Source organism: Lampris incognitus, chromosome 15 (assembly GCF_029633865.1).
Source record: "Lampris incognitus isolate fLamInc1 chromosome 15, fLamInc1.hap2, whole genome shotgun sequence".
NCBI classification, from domain to species: domain Eukaryota; kingdom Metazoa; phylum Chordata; class Actinopteri; order Lampriformes; family Lampridae; genus Lampris; species Lampris incognitus.
Genome location: NC_079225.1, coordinates 12,337,112 through 12,347,454, shown reverse-complemented (window position 1 = coordinate 12,347,454; position 10,343 = coordinate 12,337,112).

The following is a 10,343-nucleotide window of genomic DNA, read 5'->3' as shown; positions in this document are numbered from 1 at the left end:
AGAAGAATGGAGTGAGGCATGTAAAGAGGCCCAGAGACAGACAGTTAGCAGCAACCTAAAGCTTCTACAGTATAAATGGCTGATGCGTACATATATAACTCCTGTTAAATTGCACAAGTTTAATGACAATATTCCTGATACCTGTATTAAGTGTAGTGAGGCAAAGGGAACGCTGTTTCACTGTATATGGGAATGTGTGGAAGTGAAAACCTTCTGGCAAGATGTTGTTGATATGATTGATCAAATTTTGTCAAAGAAATTACCATTGAGTCCAAAGCTTTTTATTCCTGGTTTATATCCTACCATCCCACATCTACACAGCAATGAGTTCAGATTTATAGATATGTGTATATTACAAACAAAACGTGTAATTGCTCTTAATTGGAAACGTGTTGATGGACCAAGAATTGGTATGTGGGTTAAAGAAATGGCTTCAAACATGTCAGTGGAAAAGATAATGTATATTGTTAGACGTAAACAAAGTGTTTTTGATAAAATCTGGGGATTGTTTCTGTACTTCTTAAGACATAATACTAATGTTGGTAACTTGCTTCAGCAAGAACAAGCTCTGGGGGAGTAGAACAACTCTGTCTGATTGTTTAGATGCGTAAAAGCGACTGAAAAAAAACCCCCACACCCTCTAATCAGTCTGTGAAAGAAATTATTACTACTACTACTACTACTACTACTACTTTCGGCTGCTCCCGTTAGGGGGCGCCACAGCGGATCATCCGTTTCCATCTCTTCCTGTCCTCTGCGTCTTCCTCTGTCACACCAGCCACCTGCATGTCCTCCCTCACCACATCCATAAACCTCCTCTTTGGCCTTCCTCTTCTCCTCTTCCCTGGCAGCTCCATATTCAGCATCCTTCTCCCAATATACTCAGCATCTCTCCTCTACACATGTCCAAGCCATCTCAACCTTGCCTCCCTTGCTTTGTGTGAAAGAAATTATTATTATTTTATTTTATTATTTTAATTAATGTAATTTTTATTTGTATTATCTTCTTTAACCCTGCTTTGAATTGTATTACTTGTTATAGGGACGGGGTTATGGGGGGGGGGGTAGGGTGAAAATGTTTGCTGTACTGTGCTATTACTTGTTTTGATGTAATTTGCAAACAAAATTCAGTAAAAATATTGCTTAAAAAAAAACAAACTATAGGCGGGCTTTGCACAGGAGGCGGCGCGGCAGCGGCTAAACTTTGACCCAGCAAAGACACCGTCCCTGGTCAGTGTGAAATAATAGATTTCGATGACGCACTTCTCCGCGTTTATAAACGATCCCATGACGGTAGCGAAACCATTCATTGCACCAATCAAATCGAGTGACTCGGATCAACGCCTGTCTCGCGGTCGTCACTGACTCCAATAGTGACGACCGCGCGCGTGTCACGTGTGTTGCTAAGTGACGCGGGCGCCAGTAACGGGGAGGAAGAAGAACGTGTGCGCTGTGTAGCTAGCTAATGTGAACTGGTAATAAAACACGTTAGCCCCCTAGCTAGCGGGTCTGACCCTTTAGCCGAGCGGTTAGTGATGTGGCCTTGTGGTGCAGCACACCCGTTTCGAATCCCGCACCGGGCAAGATAATAACCGGTTACACTAACAACTAGCGTACGCAATGGATCATTTTGAAATTGAACGAAAACTCTCAAAGGGAGGGCTTCTTAAAATCCCAAACGAGTCGGGGGACGCTTGGTTATGGCGACAGAATGACCTCGTTGTTGACGAAAGGAAGAGTCTAACTTGTTTTAACCGTTGCCTTGATCAAGTTCAGCTGGCGAAGATGATTCGTGACCTGTTAGTCAGCCATGTTCATTTGGCAAAGATTGGATTATTGAACCGTTGCCACGTCAAGTTGTTCGGCGGGCTGACGTTTCACTGCTGTATTGGAATTGCTACGAACAAGTAAGATGGAAAAGTGGTTTATTGTTATACTGCTGTGTTGTTCTGATGGCCGCGGTGCCTAGCTAGCAGTGTGTAGGTTAGCCCCTAGCTAACGGGTCTGACCCTTTAGCCGAGCGGTTAGCGATGTCGCCTTGTGATGCAGTAGACCTCGTCTCGAATCCCGCACCGGGCAAGAATACTCCCGGTTACACTAGCCCAGTGGTTCTCAACCTTTTTGGGGTCCTGGACCCCCCTGCGTATTTTTGATCTACCCTGAGGACCCCTCCACCTGATCTTGGGGGAGGGGGTTGCAATTTGATAGAAACAGTAGAAACTGCATTTTAAATTGCATTATAGCATTTATTCACTCTTTGGGGCAAAAATAAGAGCTTTCAGTTGTAACTTAGATATAGTTAACAAAACAGAATTCTTATGCAGTAACTTTCAGATATATGTAACAAAACAGAATATGTATTCAGTAACTTTCAGATATATGTAACAAAACAGAATATGTATTCAGTAACTTTCAGATATATGTAACACCCAAGGTTGGACTACCCCGGGGCTTGAACCTAGGACCTTATTGCTGTGAGGCAACCGCACTAACCACTGCGCCACCGTGCTGCCACTCAGCTCAATATATGAAGGAGAATCATTGCATAGCAACAGATACAGAGACAAAGAAACAGACATACAGACTGACTGATAAAACGACAGTAAACCAGGTATTCATGGATGGAGTGTAAAGCGGCAGTGAAGTGAAGTAAATAAATGTAAAATATTCGTTCTCTGTTGCTTTGGGATACTTCCTGATTCCAGGTCGAAACAAAAACATCTCATCTCATCATCAGCCGCTTCTCCGGGGTCAGGTCGCGTCAACAAAAACAGCTTATGGAAATAATACTGCAGTAACCGGGGGAGGCCGGTCACAATCTCGGCGGTTCTGTGCTGGGGGGAGGGGGGGGCATAGCTCATGGGACTGTTAAGGTTTATGTTAAAACCGTTTTAGTGATGTGTTCATGTTTTGGTTATTGTGGTTGTGTGGTTTTCAGTTATTGTGTGACTGGGACAATGTTGGGGGCTGGCTGGCAACCAACTCTTGTGGCGGTTAATGGCCTCCAGCCAGTGTTGGTATTTGGGTAGTTCAGTTCGGTGTGCAAATAAAAGAGCATTCACTGAACCTGCGGTGTATGTAGAGCCTTTCGGGGGACACAATCACTCAATACCCGCACTGTTTAAAAAAGGGGTCCTTAGTAATACAGGACCACCAAGCCAAGAATATCTCGTGGTTTAAAATGCTCTGGGTTGCATTTAGTAGTGAACATAATAGCTGAACAACACCACAACATAAGATCAAAGCTACAGACCTGAAGATACTCACATCGACTGCATTTGTTCTGTGATTATTTCCATTGGTAACATTGTAAACATACAGCGCATCCGGAAAGTATTCACACCCCTTCACTTTCCCCACATTTTGTTACGTTACAGCCTTATTCCAAAATGGATTAAATTCCTTTTTTTCTCATCAATCTACACACAATACCCCATAATGACAAAGCAAAAAATGTTTTGTAGAAATTTTTGCAAATTTACTAAAAATAAGAAACTGAAATATTTTATGTACATAGTATTCACACCCTTTACTCAGTACTTGGTTGAAGCACCCTTGGCAGCGATTACAGCCTCAAGTCTTCATGGGTATGAAGCTACAAGCTTGGCACACCTATATTTGGGGTATTTCTCCCATTCTTCTCTGCAGATCCTCTCGAGCTCTGTAAGGTTAGATGGGGAGCGTCGCTGCGCAGCTGTTTTCAGGTCTTTCCGGAGATGTTCAATGGGGTTCAAGTCTGGGCCACTCAAGGACATTCAGACTTGTCCCGAAGCCACTCCTTCGTTGTCTTGGCTGTGTGCTTAGGGTTGTTGTCTTGTTGAAAGATAAACCTTCGCCCCAGTCTGAGGTCCTGAGCGCTCTGGAGCAGGTTTTCATCAAGGATCTCTCTGTACTTTGCTCCATTCATCTTCCCTCGATGCTGACTAGTCTCCCCGTTCCTGCCGCTGAAGAACATCCCCACAGCATGATGCTGCCACCACCATGCTTCACTGTAGGGATGGTATTAGCAAGGTGATGAGAGGTGCCTGGTTACCTCCAGACGTGACGTTTGGCATTCAGGCCAAAGTGTTCAATCTTGGTTTCATCAGACCAGAGAATCTGGTTTCTCATGGTCTGAGAGTCCTTTAGGTGCTTTCTGGCAAACTCCAAGCAGGCTGTCATGTGCCTTTTACTGAGCAGAGGCTTGGCCACTCTACCATAAAGGCCTGATTGGTGGAGTGCTGCAGAGATGGTTGTCCTTCTGGAAGGTTCTCCATCTCCACAGAGGAACGCTGGAGCTCTGTCAGCGTGACCATCAGGTTCTTGGTCACCTCCCTGACCAAGGCCTTTCTCCCCTGATTGCTCAGTTTGGCTGGGCGGCCAGCTCTAGGAAGAGTCCTGGTGGATCCAAACTTCTTCCATTTACGAACGATGGAGACCACTGTGCTCTTCGGGACCTTCAAAGCTGTAGAAATTTTTTTTTTGGTACCCTTCCCCAGATCTGTGCCTCGATACAATCCTGTCTCGGAGGTCCACAGACAATTCCTTTGACATCATGGCTTGGTTTCTGCTATGACATGCACTGTCAACAGTGGGACCTTATATAGACAGGTGTGTGCCTTTCCAAATCATGTCCAGTCAATTTACTAGAGGTGGACTCCAATCAAGATGTAGAAACATCTCAAGGATGATCAGTGGAAACAGGATGAACCTGAGCACAATTTTGAGTGTCATAGCAAAGGGTGTGAATACTTATGTACATGCAATATTTCAGTTTCTTATTTTTAATAAATTTGCAAAAAATTCTACAAAACCTTTTTCACTTTGTCATTATGGGGTATTGTGTGCAGCTTGATGAGAACAAAAAGGGAATTTAATCCATTTTGGAATAAGGCTGTAACATAACAAAATGTGGGGAAAGTGAAGGGGTGTGAATACTTTCCGGATGCACTGTATGTTAGTCAAAGTATATATGCATGGACACACACCTAATACAAGACACACTTGGTGTGCGAATCTCCCTGTAATGTCAGTTTATCCTCCGTTTTAAGTATCATAAATGGCCGATAACAATAACACAACGAAAAAATGAATCACACAGGTCATTTTATTTTTTTTAAGGCTGTATTTTAATGCTGTATTTTTAAGGCCGTATTACCTTCTTTCTTTTTTTTTTAAGGCCATATTTTAGGGCTTTGTTTTTAAGGCCAGTGTAGTGAGTAGATATAGGGGCGTGATTTTGGATATATAAATCTGTCAACCAGAAGTTTGTTTTGTGGAGTAAATGACCTCACAGCTTTGTGATGAAAAGGAGAAGTGGTCTCGTCTTCTTTCTTACATCCTCCAAACCCTTTTTTCTTTATTTTTCTTTTTTTTTTAAGCCCGTATTTTTTTAATGTTTTTTTTTTAAGGCCTTTGTTGGTCATGTGGTAGCAGTGTTGATGAGAAAATGGCTCTTTCAAGAGGGAACTTAGTCATTTTGGGAACAAGAGCAGCAGAAGATCCTCCTCAGCCTGGTGAAGAAACGCCGGAGACGGCCCTTCTTACACTTGTGTCCTCCCTTGGCCTCCGTCTCCTCTTCTGCAGGTAAGGGTGCTTCTGTAGGGCAAAAACTTCTTACACTGCATTCTTCCAAGGGGTCTAGACTGTTAAGTATTATTTCCTCCTCCTTTTTAACAGGGGAGGTTGCTCCTGCCCTGGCCTCCTCCTTCTCCTCTTCTTCAGTTGGGGCTGTTTCCCCCTTAGGTGAAGCTCTGTAAAGAACAAAACTCTCGTCATTCTATTGTTAGTACACTTTAACACGTCCTACTGCTGTACACTGATTTTCTGACATTACTGCAAACTTATAGACACATAGAAAAAGTTACATGTGCATTGTTTCTTCCATCTGCCACTAGATACACAGTGATCATACCTGTTTCTGCCATCTCCTCTGCCATTCATGGAGCACTCTTCATTGTCCAGGATAAGACAAATCTCCTCCTGGAGCTGTCTAGTCAACACCTCCTCTGCCTGGAGGAGGGAAGCCGCTATCTTTTCTTTTCTCGGCTCCCCTCGGCGAAGCTCCTCAGAGAGGCATTGCGCCAGGTGAGAGTTATTACCAAGCATGTTGGCAGTTCGCTGTAACGCCTCATCCTTCAGGGCAACATCTCTCTGCAGATCCTGCACCTCCTGTAGGAACACGCTTTTTTCTAATAGGATCAGCTCCATGGGCTCTTTGGCAGAACCAGCAGCCTCCGTGTCTTTGGAGTTGATGAGCCACTTTTCATTCTGAAGAAGGAGGTCCTCCTGATGTATAAGGAGACTCTCCTTCCCCTCTTGCCACCGCTGGAGGTGTCTTTTGAAATCCTCCTCTGCCTGGAGGAGGGCAGCAGCCATCTTTTTAGCGCTCTGCTCCCAAAGCTCCACATCGTTTGTGAGGACTTCCACCCGCTCCACTAGAGGCTTTGTTTTCTCCTCCTGGGCAGCAGTTTGTATCTCGTGCACCTTCAGGGCAGTGGCTGTCTGCAGGATGGCATCTGTCTGCAGGGCCACCACCTGCTCTCTGTCATTTGCACTCATAGCCCTGGAGGTCTCCTCATTCTCCAAGAGACAAGACTCCTCCTGGAACTGCTGGAGGTGTATATTTAACACCTCCTGTGCCTGGAGGAGGGTAACCCCTATCTTTTGCCGTCTCAGCTCCCCTTGGCAAACCCCCCGAAAGAGGCATTGCATCTGGTCCAAGTTGCCTTCAAGAACAAATTTAGCGTTTTGAATTAACGCCCGATACTTCTGGGTGGCGGCTCTCTGCAGGATGGTGTCTCTCTGCAGAGCCTCCAACTGCTCCTGTAGCACATATGTGTCTTGAAGAATGGACTCGTTTTCTTTCTCCAAGGCCTCCTTGGCGGATAGAGCAGCCTTTGCCTCTTCAGATTTTAGGAGGCACTGTCTCTGGAAGATCTTACTCTGACAGAGAACTTTGTCGCAATGACTACATCTCTCCTTGAAAGATTTCTGGAGGTTTGCAGCCCTGTGCAGCATGACTTGCAAAAGGTTTTCCATCTCCGTTAACCTCTGCTTCTCCTCTTTAATGAGAGTCAACTCCTTTTGTCGCTGCGCGTTCTCAATGCGATAACGAGTGGCCTGTTCCGCTTCAGAGCGGCGTGAACATTCTGTCGCGAGGACAGAAATCTGACTGTAGAGGTTCAATTGATAAGTATGTCTTTGCTCGAGACATATCTGGAGGAATGCGATATCGTCCAGGCATATTTGTGAGAGCTGTACCACCTGCAATGCAGTGGGGGGTGTCACTATATTCTGTGGCTGCTGATCTCTCCAGCTTCTCATTTCCTGACTTACAGTTCGGGATCTCGCCATCCTGCTGTCCCCCTCTTCTGTAATCGGACACTGTAATACAGAACAGGATCAGTTAAAATTTTAAACTTTTGTCAAAGTTGATGTGCTTTTATTTTTGTTACATGAGGACACTGATGTTCACTATGTTTGCTATACAACAGATGGTAAATATCAATAATCATCTGCATAGGCGGCGCTGTATGGGGAAGCCAAATGTCCTAGGATTTTCACAAAACAAAATTGGCTTAATCCAACATCTAGACCAGTGTTTCTCAACCGGGGGTCCGCGGACCCCTAGTGGTCCGTGGTGTAATTGCAAGGGGTCCGTGAAAATAAAATATCTTAAAAAAAAAGATCCTATGACATTTATAGAAATAGGATTATTTTACTCAAATGTGACTGAGACCTTTATCTACCTAAACTATAAAGGGTAACGGGACTTTTTTCTCTAATTACATCTGTTTCACAACCGTAATTTATTGTATTTTAATAAGAGATCTCGCTCCCGTTTGCATTGTTAAAAGTTACTCCATAAAAATTCTGTTGTTACATATATCTGAAAGTTACTGAATACATATTCTGTTTTGTTACATATATCTGAAAGTTACTGCATAAGAATTCTGTTTTGTTACATATATCTAAGTTACAACTGAAAGCTCTTATTTTTGCCCCAAAGAGTGAATAAATGCTATAATGCAATTTAAAATGCAGTTTCTACTGTTTCTATCAAATTGCAACCCCCTCCCCCAAGATCAGGTGGAGGGGTCCTCAGGGTAGATCAAAAATACGCAGGGGTCCAGGACCCCAAAAAGGTTGAGAACCACTGATCTAGACTGACTAGCGCTGAATCTATTCAACTGTGAGCACTTGACTCAAAATTACAATCACATTTCCCATCAGGCCTATATGTTGTCATCACTGGTGTCATCCAACTGGAATGGCGCAGCAGAATAATTCCATTCATGCTTTACATAGATTAACATTCCTGTATTCTAAGGTCAGTTTGCCTTTACCAGTCAGATATGTTTTTCGTTATTGTTTAAGAGGCTCACAGTCATACATGTCAGAATGAAAAGGGTGTTTGCGTCGGTGTAAAAACTGTGGCTGGGAGTCAAAGGATCTCAAACCCGTTCTTGTTTTAACCCCTTTTCCCACGACGCCGCGCAACTGCCGCCGTGGGTTGTGCGTCGCAAATTGTGGTCACTCACAGTCCAGGACGACCCGAGAGGGGCGTTGAGTAGGGTAGAGGCTGGTTCCCATCGATGCAGAGAACGGAAATGGAGTAGAGAACGGTCAACTGAGCATGCGCGAAATGGCTCGACCACGCCCCCACACGCCCCGCGTAGCATCCAGGCGCTGGATTCTAGGAAGACCCGCCCCTACTCTGCGTCTGATTAGCTAACTTTAACCCTAACCCCGCCCTTAACCCTAACCTACCCAAACAACGGAGGCGACGAGCACTTGCGCATGCTCAGTTGACCGTTCTCTGCATCGACGGGAACTAGCCTCGTTTAGTAGGACGCGCTCGCGACTCGCATCAGGCGCGCGCCGTGGGTCTGTACTACGGTGGCCGAGACGTGCCGAACGAGCCGCACATCCAAAACGCGTCGAAACCCACGGACGCATTAACGGGAAACACAAACGCAAAAGCCGCAACTTAACGGAAGTGAGCAACACGGATGTTGCCATGAAACGGGCTGTTGCGCTGTAATATGCACCCTTACCGTGAAACGCACCCCCTTATTTAGCCGCGTGAAGTGCGGGCTCTCCCGCTCCGAAGGGGTGCCCGGCCCCACCCCGCGGGGAGAGGCCTCCCCCCCGCAGGCTGACACCCGGGTGCCCCGGTGCCCCCCCCGCAGAAATCCCCTGCCCCCTCGCAGGCTCGCCCCCCCCCCCCGTCCGAAGGGGTGCCCCTCCCCGCAGAACAGCCGCCCCGGTGCTTTTCCCGCAGAACAGTCTCTGCCCCCCCCCCCGCAGAACAGCCCCCCCTGCTTGCCCCCCGAAGAAGACGCGTGCCCGCTACAGAACAGCCCCCTTACTCCTCGCAGGCTCACCCCCCTCCCCGCAGAACAGCCTCCCCTGCCTGACCCCCGAAGACGCGCCCTGACCCGCGGAACGGCGGCCCCCCAGAAAACAGCCCCCTGCTATTCATGAGAATACGTTGTCCACGCTGGGGTATAGTCATGGTTTTGTTGGAAGGTTATATTTCCTAGCCTCCTAATAGCGCCGCCTATGATTAAATATGTATCTGTATGCTCAACATATCAGTGGCAAACACAAAGTCTGTAAGTATCACTACAAGAACTTTCTGTCTGACTTGGACCCTCACCTGTCTGGCTTGGTGTATTTCTACCTCCTGGTTGCCTTCCTGCTGATGGGACTTGTGGGTCAGACCAGCTGTCATGTGTGTTGTCTTGTACTTCATTCTTTTCTCACTTCGCTGTGTGTGACTCTGAGTCGATGCGTTCTCTCCGAGGTCAAACAATCGAATGACTGCCGCGGCTGCTGCGCGCTCTTATAAACCCTAAACCGTGACGAATTCACTGATTCCCACGTGACCACGTTCGAAATACCATATATGGTAATTCCCACGTGACCACGTTCGAAATACCATATATGGTAATTGTCACGTGACCACGTTCGAAATACCATATATGGTAACTCCCGCGTGACCACGTTCGAAATACCATATATGGTAATTCCCACGTGACCACGTTCGAAATACCATATATGGTAATTCCCGCGTGACCACGTTCGAAATACCATATATGGTAATAAAGTTGATGTTCAAGAGAACGTGCACTGAGGTTAAAAGATGCATCATTAACGACGCTGTTGTGTCTGTCAGCTGTGTGTGTGTGCGTGTGTGTGTGTGAATATGTGGCCACCGTGCCAGGCTGTGTGATGCTGAGCTATGCAAAAGGATTTATTCACAAAATCAAAGTGCGCACAGATGTGACCCCAATTCAGCAAAGACTGCGCCGCCTACCTTTTGCAGTGAGAGGTGCAGTTACGCAGGAGCTTGAGAA